Here is a 12,411-nt window from a genome sequence, read left to right as displayed (position 1 = left end):
AAGACCATGCTGGTTGGAAAAGTATCACCAGGGTACTGTGCTTATATCATCCAGCCCGATACTTGTACTGAGCAGATGGGAGAACTAGGGATTGGGGTTTTCACGTGGAAAGTTTGTAATATGGTGATGGTACATTTTGCCCCTATGTTCTCCCAGATGATGCCTATTTCATATGTGGGAGGAAAGCGTACAAGTGGCTTGCCCCGAGCTCAGAGGGATTGTGTTATATTGGGAGAGAACTACCAGAGGTCATGACCATAACCCATGATAAGATGAAAGATGTTCACCGCAGTGCTCAGGCTCCTTATACTCATACTCACTATGAACACATCGTCAAGAGACACCTCATAGATAGGACAGGGCACGCAGCCTCTGATTTGATCCACGAATCCACCGGGATTCAATTCCTTCTCGCATTAGACATCACCCGTACTGCCAGAGGAATTATAAATTATAGGTATATCCATGCGCTAGCGAACTTGATAGATAATATCACTGAGATGTATGGCGACACCTTCAGGTATACGGGAAGTGAGTTACAAGCTTACAAGAAGGAATTAATCAAGCACAGGATGGTCCTTAATTATATCACAGCTATGACGGGTGGGAACTGTGTCACTTTGGCAACTCAATATGGTGTGAAGTGCTGTACATATATCACGAACAGCACTGACGACCCCACGGAGATCATCGATCAAAAGATGGACGATATCTTGCAGTTGAAGTGAGAGTTCCGGAGGAGACACAACCTTACCCTGACTGCTGTGGGTAATGAGCTGACCGGCTGGGTCTCATGGTTGAACCCACGAAATTGGTTCTCAGGATTAGGAGAGTGGGCTCAAAATGTTATTATGAGTGTAGGGAAGTTTCTCCTTTGTATCCTGGGAGTCGTCATAATTATTGGCTTGATATTTAGGTGTGTTCGAATTCTGACGCGGCGCAAGCACGGCACAAATTTGATGAGTCTAAGGAGCGAGGGCATTGTTATAGCAGCAGATTTAATTTACGACCCATCCATAGAGACAGTGTTATGATAAGGATTGTAAATGAATTCCATGACCTATTTCTTTCACCCGTTTTTCTTTTGTCTCCCCCTCTGCCCAGATACACCCATCCGGGAAAAGACATCAGCCCTACCCAAGAATGTTTATGTAAATGTTTATGTGAATGTATTTTAGATATGTGTCTTATCTTCATCTCTACAAACTTCAGTTAATGACACACATAGTCGAAAGGTGATATCCACATATACTAGCACTCACATATGTTCCCCCTCCATGTATCATCAACTAAATGTACACCCCATTTGTTGGAACAAGAAGCCGAAAAGAGCTCGGTAGTGTTTGTTGGCCCACTTACAGACCCTTAATAAGGGATAAGAAGGATTTAATGTATACTTCGCAATACCTCGAAGCTTATTTAGAACATATACGGCACGATGATACATGCCCCTCAGACATGGAATCATACATACATGCTTTTTACTATCCCACTAGGTCATACATTTCCTACCTACCACTCTCCCCCGACCATCCAAAACTTCTGTAGATATTGTGTAGATATTTTTCTGTTTAGTGATTAGATAGTGTGTTAGGCGCCGGGGTCCGCTCGTCGGTGCGGCCCGGCGCCTAGCAACCAGGGACGCCGTGCGCGTACAGCCGCCGGCTCCCTGGCAACACTGGACGCCGGGCGCACGGAGCCGCTCAGACCCTAGCAACGGGGACGCCACGTTCGGGCCGCGTTCCCCGTTGCTGGGTCTTTTCTAATTTGTATTTATGGTGTGCTGGCCGTGCAGCATGCAAGCTGCACGGCATTACTTGTGATTACCCAGTCTGGCTCCTGATTGGGGAGCTCACAGTTATAAGCACCCTTTGGACTTCTCACAGACGCCGGTGATAGCTTCCTGTTTGCCTGTGTCAGTTACAGAGAGTTTCCAGTCCTGCTCAATCCGGTTGTTCCTGTCCTCAGTGATCCTGTACTCGGAAGTTTGTCATCTATTCCTGGAGTCTGACCGAGCACCTTTAACATCCTGTGGTGTTCGTGAGTCGCGGCATAGCCGTGTGTTGCGGCTTGACCGCTTACTGTTTATTATTTTGTATCTTTGTGTTCTGGAGCTTTTGCGGAGGATTCCGCTCTCCCTGGTCCACTCTGGTGTCCAGCGGTGCTGGATAGGAGTGACGGATCAGTGGATCTTTGGTTGTCCTTTTCCCTGGCGGCTAGTCCGCACATACTTCTTTGGTTAAGTTAGTTAGCTTGTAACCCCTGGCCTGGTTGCTTAGTCAGAGGGCCCCTTGTTATCACCCTGTCTCGGATTTCCCTTTGTCTCCCATTAAGACCTGAGGGGGCATCGGGGTTGGGCAGACATAATCTGCCCTTCGAACGCGGCTGCCATGGGCTCAAGCAACCATAGTCTCGCAGGGGATTTCTGATAACACGGGCGAGACAACGGAGTTAGGGCGCCAGGGGTAGAGATGAGCGCCGGAAATTTTTCGGGTTTTGTGTTTTGGTTTTGGGTTCGGTTCCGCGGCCGTGTTTTGGGTTCGACCGCGTTTTGGCAAAACCTCACCGAATTTTTTTTGTCGGATTCGGGTGTGTTTTGGATTCGGGTGTTTTTTTCAAAAAACCCTAAAAAACAGCTTAAATCATAGAATTTGGGGGTAATTTTGATCCCAAAGTATTATTAACCTCAAAAAACATAATTTACACTCATTTTCAGCCTATTCTGAACACATCACACCTCACAATATTATTTTTAGTCCTAAAATTTGCACCGAGGTCGCTGTGTGAGTAAGATAAGCGACCCTAGTGGCCGACACAAACACCGGGCCCATCTAGGAGTGGCACTGCAGTGTCACGCAGGATGGCCCTTCCAAAAAACCCTCCCCAAACAGCACATGACGCAAAGAAAAAAAGAGGCGCAATGAGGTAGCTGACTGTGTGAGTAAGATTAGCGACCCTAGTGGCCGACACAAACACCGGGCACATCTAGGAGTGGCACTGCAGTGTCACGCAGGATGTCCCTTCCAAAAAACCCTCCCCAAACAGCACATGACGCAAAGAAAAAAAGAGGCGCAATGAGGTAGCTGACTGTGTGAGTAAGATTAGCGACCCTAGTGGCCGACACAAACACCGGGCCCATCTAGGAGTGGCACTGCAGTGTCACGCAGGATGTCCCTTCCAAAAAACCCTCCCCAAACAGCACATGACGCAAAGAAAAAAAGAGGCGCAATGAGGTAGCTGACTGTGTGAGTAAGATTAGCGACCCTAGTGGCCGACACAAACACCGGGCCCATCTAGGAGTGGCACTGCAGTGTCACGCAGGATGTCCCTTCCAAAAAACCCTCCCCAATCAGCACATGATGCAAAGAAAAAGAAAAGAAAAAAGAGGTGCAAGATGGAATTATCCTTGGGCCCTCCCACCCACCCTTATGTTGTATAAACAAAACAGGACATGCACACTTTAACCAACCCATCATTTCAGTGACAGGGTCTGCCACACGACTGTGACTGATATGACGGGTTGGTTTGGACCCCCCCCAAAAAAGAAGCAATTAATCTCTCCTTGCACAAACTGGCTCTACAGAGGCAAGATGTCCACCTCATCTTCACCCTCCGATATATCACCGTGTACATCCCCCTCCTCACAGATTATCAATTCGTCCCCACTGGAATCCACCATCTCAGCTCCCTGTGTACTTTGTGGAGGCAATTGCTGCTGGTCAATGTCTCCGCGGAGGAATTGATTATAATTCATTTTAATGAACATCATCTTCTCCACATTTTCTGGATGTAACCTCGTACGCCGATTGCTGACAAGGTGAGCGGCGGCACTAAACACTCTTTCGGAGTACACACTTGTGGGAGGGCAACTTAGGTAGAATAAAGCCAGTTTGTGCAAGGGCCTCCAAATTGCCTCTTTTTCCTGCCAGTATAAGTACGGACTGTGTGACGTGCCTACTTGGATGCGGTCACTCATATAATCCTCCACCATTCTATCAATGTTGAGAGAATCATATGCAGTGACAGTAGACGACATGTCCGTAATCGTTGTCAGGTCCTTCAGTCCGGACCAGATGTCAGCATCAGCAGTCGCTCCAGACTGCCCTGCATCACCGCCAGCGGGTGGGCTCGGAATTCTGAGCCTTTTCCTCGCACCCCCAGTTGCGGGAGAATGTGAAGGAGGAGATGTTGACAGGTCGCGTTCCGCTTGACTTGACAATTTTGTCACCAGCAGGTCTTTCAACCCCAGCAGACCTGTGTCTGCCGGAAAGAGAGATCCAAGGTAGGCTTTAAATCTAGGATCGAGCACGGTGGCCAAAATGTAGTGCTCTGATTTCAACAGATTGACCACCCGTGAATCCTTGTTAAGCGAATTAAGGGCTGCATCCACAAGTCCCACATGCCTAGCGGAATCGCTCCGTGTTAGCTCCTTCTTCAATGCCTCCAGCTTCTTCTGCAAAAGCCTGATGAGGGGAATGACCTGACTCAGGCTGGCAGTGTCTGAACTGACTTCACGTGTGGCAAGTTCAAAGGGCATCAGAACCTTGCACAACGTTGAAATCATTCTCCACTGCACTTGAGACAGGTGCATTCCATCTCCTATATCGTGCTCAATTGTATAGGCTTGAATGGCCTTTTGCTGCTCCTCCAACCTCTGAAGCATATAGAGGGTTGAATTCCACCTCGTTACCACTTCTTGCTTCAGATGATGGCAGGGCAGGTTCAGTAGTTTTTGGTGGTGCTCCAGTCTTCTGTACGTGGTGCCTGTACGCCGAAAGTGTCCCGCAATTTTTCTGGCCACCGACAGCATCTCTTGCACGCCCCTGTCGTTTTTAAAAAATTCTGCACCACCAAATTCAAGGTATGTGCAAAACATGGGACGTGCTGGAATTTGCCCATATTTAATGCACACACAATATTGCTGGCGTTGTCCGATGCCACAAATCCACAGGAGAGTCCAATTGGGGTAAGCCATTCCGCGATGATCTTCCTCAGTTGCCGTAAGAGGTTTTCAGCTGTGTGCGTATTCTGGAAAGCGGTGATACAAAGCGTAGCCTGCCTAGGAAAGAGTTGGCGTTTGCGAGATGCTGCTACTGGTGCCGCCGCTGCTGTTCTTGCGGCGGGAGTCCATACATCTACCCAGTGGGCTGTCACAGTCATATAGTCCTGACCCTGCCCTGCTCCACTTGTCCACATGTCCGTGGTTAAGTGGACATTGGGTACAACTGCATTTTTTAGGACACTGGTGAGTCTTTTTCTGACGTCCGTGTACATTCTCGGTATCGCCTGCCTAGAGAAGTGGAACCTAGATGGTATTTGGTAACGGGGGCACACTGCCTCAATAAATTGTCTAGTTCCCTGTGAACTAACGGCGGATACCGGACGCACGTCTAACACCAACATAGTTGTCAAGGACTCAGTTATCCGCTTTGCAGTAGGATGACTGCTGTGATATTTCATCTTCCTCGCAAAGGACTGTTGAACAGTCAATTGCTTACTGGAAGTAGTACAAGTGGGCTTACGACTTCCCCTCTGGGATGACCATCGACTCCCAGCGGCAACAACAGCAGCGCCAGCAGCAGTAGGCGTTACACGCAAGGATGCATCGGAGGAATCCCAGGCAGGAAAGGACTCGTCAGACTTGCCAGTGACATGGCCTGCAGGACTATTGGCATTCCTGGGGAAGGAGGAAATTGACACTGAGGGAGTTGGTGGGGTGGTTTGCGTGAGCTTGGTTACAAGAGGAAGGGATTTACTGGTCAGTGGACTGCTTCCGCTGTCACCCAAAGTTTTTGAACTTGTCACTGACTTATTATGAATGCGCTGCAGGTGACGTATAAGGGAGGATGTTCCGAGGTGGTTAACGTCCTTACCCCTACTTATTACAGCTTGACAAAGGGAACACACGGCTTGACACCTGTTGTCCGCATTTCTGGTGAAATACCTCCACACCGAAGAGCTGATTTTTTTGGTATTTTCACCTGGCATGTCAACGGCCATATTCCTCCCACGGACAACAGGTGTCTCCCCGGGTGCCTGACTTAAACAAACCACCTCACCATCAGAATCCTCCTGGTCAATTTCCTCCCCAGCGCCAGCAACACCCATATCCTCCTCATCCTGGTGTACTTCAACACTGACATCTTCAATCTGACTATCAGGAACTGGACTGCGGGTGCTCCTTCCAGCACTTGCAGGGGGCATGCAAATAGTGGAAGGCGCATGCTCTTCACGTCCAGTGTTGGGAAGGTCAGGCATCGCAAACGACACAATTGGACTCTCCTTGTGGATTTGGGATTTCAAAGAACGCACAGTTCTTTGCGGTGCTTTTGCCAGCTTGAGTCTTTTCAGTTTTCTAGCGAGAGGCTGAGTGCTTCCATCCTCATGTGAAGCTGAACCACTAGCCATGAACATAGGCCAGGGCCTCAGCCGTTCCTTGCCACTCCGTGTGGTAAATGGCATATTGGCAAGTTTACGCTTCTCCTCCGACAATTTTATTTTAGGTTTTGGAGTCCTTTTTTTTCTGATATTTGGTGTTTTGGATTTGACATGCTCTGTACTATGACATTGGGCATCGGCCTTGGCAGACGACGTTGCTGGCATTTCATCGTCTCGGCCATGACTAGTGGCAGCAGCTTCAGCACGAGGTGGAAGTGGATCTTGATCTTTCCCTAATTTTGGAACCTCAACTTTTTTGTTCTCCATATTTTATAGGCAGAACTAAAAGGCACCTCAGGTAAACAATGGAGATGGATGGATTGGATACTAGTATACAATTATGGACGGACTGCCACGGTTAGGTGGTATAAAAAAACCACGGTTAGGTGGTATATATTATAATAATAATACAATTATGGATGGACGGACTGCCTGCCGACTGCCGACACAGAGGTAGCCACAGCCGTGAACTACCGCACTGTACACTGGTTGATAAAGAGATAGTAGTATACTCGTAACAACTAGTATGACACTATGACGACGGTATAAAGAATGGGAAAAAAACCACGGTTAGGTGGTATATATTATAATAATAATACAATTATGGATGGACGGACTGCCTGCCGACTGCCGACACAGAGGTAGCCACAGCCGTGAACTACCGCACTGTACACTGGTTGATAAAGAGATAGTAGTATACTCGTAACAACTAGTATGACACTATGACGACGGTATAAAGAATGAAAAAAAAACCACGGTTAGGTGGTATATATTATAATAATAATACAATTATGGATGGACGGACTGCCTGCCGACTGCCGACACAGAGGTAGCCACAGCCGTGAACTACCGCACTGTACACTGGTTGATAAAGAGATAGTAGTATACTCGTAACAACTAGTATGACACTATGACGACGGTATAAAGAATGAAAAAAAAACCACGGTTAGGTGGTATATATTATAATAATAATACAATTATGGATGGACGGACTGCCTGCCGACTGCCGACACAGAGGTAGCCACAGCCGTGAACTACCGCACTGTACACTGGTTGATAAAGAGATAGTAGTATACTCGTAACAATTAGGATGACACTATGACGGTATAAAGAATGAAAAAAAAAACCACGGTTAGGTGGTAGGTATATAATAATAAATAATACAATTCTGGTCGGACGGACTGCCTGCCGTGTGCCGACACAGAGGTAGCCACAGCCGTGAACTACCGCACTGTACACTGGTTGATAAAGAGATAGTAGTATACTCGTAACAATTAGGATGACACTATGACGGTATAAAGAATGAAAAAAAAACCACGGTTAGGTGGTAGGTATATAATAATAAATAATACAATTCTGGTCGGACGGACTGCCTGCCGTGTGCCGACACAGAGGTAGCCACAGCCGTGAACTACCGCACTGTACACTGGTTGATAAAGAGATAGTAGTATACTCGTAACAATTAGGATGACACTATGACGGTATAAAGAATGAAAAAAAAACCACGGTTAGGTGGTAGGTATATAATAATAAATAATACAATTCTGGTCGGACGGACTGCCTGCCGTGTGCCGACACAGAGGTAGCCACAGCCGTGAACTACCGCACTGTACACTGGTTGATAAAGAGATAGTAGTATACTCGTAACAATTAGGATGACACTATGACGGTATAAAGAATGAAAAAAAAAACCACGGTTAGGTGGTAGGTATATAATAATAAATAATACAATTCTGGTCGGACGGACTGCCTGCCGTGTGCCGACACAGAGGTAGCCACAGCCGTGAACTACCGCACTGTACACTGGTTGATAAAGAGATAGTAGTATACTCGTAACAATTAGGATGACACTATGACGGTATAAAGAATGAAAAAAAAAACCACGGTTAGGTGGTAGGTATATAATAATAAATAATACAATTCTGGTCGGACGGACTGCCTGCCGTGTGCCGACACAGAGGTAGCCACAGCCGTGAACTACCGCACTGTACACTGGTTGATAAAGAGATAGTAGTATACTCGTAACAATTAGGATGACACTATGACGGTATAAAGAATGAAAAAAAAACCACGGTTAGGTGGTAGGTATATAATAATAAATAATACAATTCTGGTCGGACGGACTGCCTGCCGTGTGCCGACACAGAGGTAGCCACAGCCGTGAACTACCGCACTGTACACTGGTTGATAAAGAGATAGTAGTATACTCGTAACAATTAGGATGACACTATGACGGTATAAAGAATGAAAAAAAAACCACGGTTAGGTGGTAGGTATATAATAATAAATAATACAATTCTGGTCGGACGGACTGCCTGCCGTGTGCCGACACAGAGGTAGCCACAGCCGTGAACTACCGCACTGTACACTGGTTGATAAAGAGATAGTAGTATACTCGTAACAATTAGGATGACACTATGACGGTATAAAGAATGAAAAAAAAAACCACGGTTAGGTGGTAGGTATATAATAATAAATAATACAATTCTGGTCGGACGGACTGCCTGCCGTGTGCCGACACAGAGGTAGCCACAGCCGTGAACTACCGCACTGTACACTGGTTGATAAAGAGATAGTAGTATACTCGTAACAATTAGGATGACACTATGACGGTATAAAGAATGAAAAAAAAAACCACGGTTAGGTGGTAGGTATATAATAATAAATAATACAATTCTGGTCGGACGGACTGCCTGCCGTGTGCCGACACAGAGGTAGCCACAGCCGTGAACTACCGCACTGTACACTGGTTGATAAAGAGATAGTAGTATACTCGTAACAATTAGGATGACACTATGACGGTATAAAGAATGAAAAAAAAACCACGGTTAGGTGGTAGGTATATAATAATAAATAATACAATTCTGGTCGGACGGACTGCCTGCCGTGTGCCGACACAGAGGTAGCCACAGCCGTGAACTACCGCACTGTACTGTGTCTGCTGCTAATATAGACTGGTTGATATTTAAAGAGATATTAGTAGTATACAACAATACTATACTGGTGGTCAGGCACTGGTCACCACTCCTGCAGCAAAAGTGTGCACTGTTAATTAATATAATTGTACTCCTGGCTCCTGCTAACAACCTGCAGTGCTCCCCAGTCTCCCCCACAATTAATTATAAGCTTTTAATTTATACATTGATGACTGTGCAGCACACTGGGCTGAGCTGAGTGCACACAGACTGAGTCACACTGTGTGACTGACTGTGCTGTGTATCGTTTTTTTTTTCAGGCAGAGAACGGATATAGCAGAGAGAAGTGAACGGATATATTATATTAAATAAAAGTTAACTAGCAACTGCACTGGTCACTGACTGTGGTAAACTAACTCTGTCTGCGACTCTGCACAATCTCTCTCTCTCTATCTAATCTATCTCTATTCTAATGGAGAGGACGCCAGACACGTCCTCTCCCTATCAATCTCAATGCACGAGTGAAAATGGCGGCGACGCGCGGCTCCTTATATAGAATCCGAGTCTCGCGATAGAATCCGAGCCTCGCGAGAATCCGACAGCGTCATGATGACGTTCGGGCGCGCTCGGGTTAACCGAGCAAGGCGGGAAGATCCGAGTCGCTCGGACCCGTGAAAAAAAACATGAAGTTCGGGCGGGTTCGGATTCCGAGGAACCGAACCCGCTCATCTCTAGCCAGGGGTTACTAGGCTCTCCTGCTCCCACAAACCAGTATATCTTTCCTGTACTCAGACCTCTGCCATAAGATCTCCTCTGGTCTGGAGTACGGGAATCATAACATTATCACCGGCCAGACTAAAATTTAAAATTAACAGGAGTTAATTTTTCCCTTGTTCAGTTGGGAGATTTGTCGGCCTCATGAATCCCACCGGTGTCGGGCCAAATCCTGGCCAGCTTCTAGTTAGCCAGATTCAAGAACTTACTCAGATGGTTCAGGATCTGTCCCTTCGGGTGAGGTCACAGGAAGATCTGTTACGGACTTCCCAAAGGGTCATTCCTGAACCAAAAATGCATCTGCCTGACCGTTTTTCTGGGGATAGAAAACAGTTTTTTAATTTTAAAGAGTCTTGTAAACTTTATTTTCGTTTGAGACCAGTCTCCTCAGGTACGGAGGCTCAGCGGGTTGGAATTATTATTTCTCTGCTTCAGGGGGATCCTCAGACCTGGGCTTTTGGTTTAAAGACAGACGATCCGGCTTTATTTTCTGTAGACGCCTTTCTGAAGTCTTTAGGACTGTTATATGACGACCCTGATAGAGAGGCATCCGCCGAGACTCAGTTGCGTGCTCTCAGACAGGGTAGGAATCCCGCAGAGAATTATTGTATGGAGTTTCGCCGTTGGTCGAATGACTGTGGATGGAATGACCCAGCCCTGCGCAGTCAGTTTCGCCTCGGCTTATCTGAGTCTATAAAAGACAGTCTCCTTCAGTATCCCGCTCCTGAGACTCTCGATAAACTCATGGAGCTCTCTATTAAGATTGATCGTCGGCTCAGAGAGCGGAGGGCTGAAAAAGGAGCATCTGTCGGGTCAACTCCTTGTGTTTTTTCCATCCCTGTAGACATAGAGGAGCCTATGCAGATAGGTCTCTCCAAACTGTCTCCTGAAGAAAGAACCAGAAGGCAAAATTCTGGTCTTTGTTTATACTGTGGAGGTAAGGGACATTTTGCCCGTAGTTGTCCGAACAAGTCGGGAAACGTCTCGACCAAGTGAATTGTGATGGGGTTCACTTTGGTCTGCAGCTTATCTCCTCAAATAATTCACTGTTAGTCCCAGCTAAAGTTTCCTTTGGCAGCCTCTGTTCCTCGGTCTCTGTTTTTGTGGACAGTGGAGCTGCAGGGAACTTTATGGATTTAACATGGGCCAAGACCTTAGGTATTCCTCAGTTAGCCTTGGGTAGGTGTATCACCATGCATGGTTTAGATGGGAGTCCCTTGTCCAATGGGGTTATTTCTCTCTGTACACCTCCTGTTCTACTCTCGGTAGGAGCTCTGCATTCTGAAAAAATTGAGTTTTTCCTCACCCATTGCCCAGCAGTTCCAGTGGTTCTGGGTCACCCTTGGCTGGCCTTTCATAATCCCATCATTGATTGGCAGTTGGGGGAGATCTCACAATGGGGTACCATCTGTAATAAAGAATGTATTACGCTTCCCATCAGAATAGCTGCTGCCATTCCCGCACCCATTCCTGTGGAATACCAGGATTTTGTTGATGTTTTTTCCAAGGGCAATGCGGATATTCTGCCTCCCCATAGGCCTTATGATTGTGCTATTGAGCTAATTCCTGGTGCCACTTTGCCTAAGGGAAGGTTATATGCATTGTCCGGACCTGAAACCGTGGCCATGAATGAATATGTTAAAGAAAGCCTAGGGAAAGGATTTATCAGGCCATCTAAATCCCCTTTAAGTGCAGGCTTCTTTTTCGTAGAGAAGAAGGATGGTTCACTCAGACCCTGCATTGACTTTAGAGCCTTGAATAAAATCTCAGTAAAAAATACTTACCCTCTGCCACTTATCTCTGTCCTCTTTGATCAGCTACGTTCGGCTGTGATTTTTTCTAAGATTGACCTGAGAGGAGCATATAACCTCATTAGAATCAAGTCAGGGGATGAGTGGAAAACGGCATTCAGTACTCAGTCAGGCCACTATGAGTATCTGGTTATGCCATTCGGCCTGTCTAACGCTCCGGCAGTTTTCCAGGATCTCATTAACGATGTGCTCCGTGAATTTCTTGGAAAATTCGTTGTAGTCTACTTAGACGATATTTTGATTTATTCTGACTCGGTAGAACAACATGTTACCCAGGTGCGTCAGGTTCTAAAAAAATTACGTGAAAATCACCTATATGCCAAGCTGGAGAAGTGTGAATTTCATGTCACGGAGGTATCCTTTTTAGGATACATTATTTCCCCTCGGGGATTCCGTATGGAACCAAAAAAGCTCCAAGCCATCCTCAGTTGGGCGCAACCCACCAACTTAAAAGCAATTCAGCGCTTTTTAGG

This window comes from Pseudophryne corroboree, chromosome 8, assembly GCF_028390025.1.
Source record: "Pseudophryne corroboree isolate aPseCor3 chromosome 8, aPseCor3.hap2, whole genome shotgun sequence".
Taxonomy (NCBI): Eukaryota; Metazoa; Chordata; class Amphibia; order Anura; family Myobatrachidae; genus Pseudophryne; species Pseudophryne corroboree.
This window is presented reverse-complemented; position numbering follows the sequence as displayed.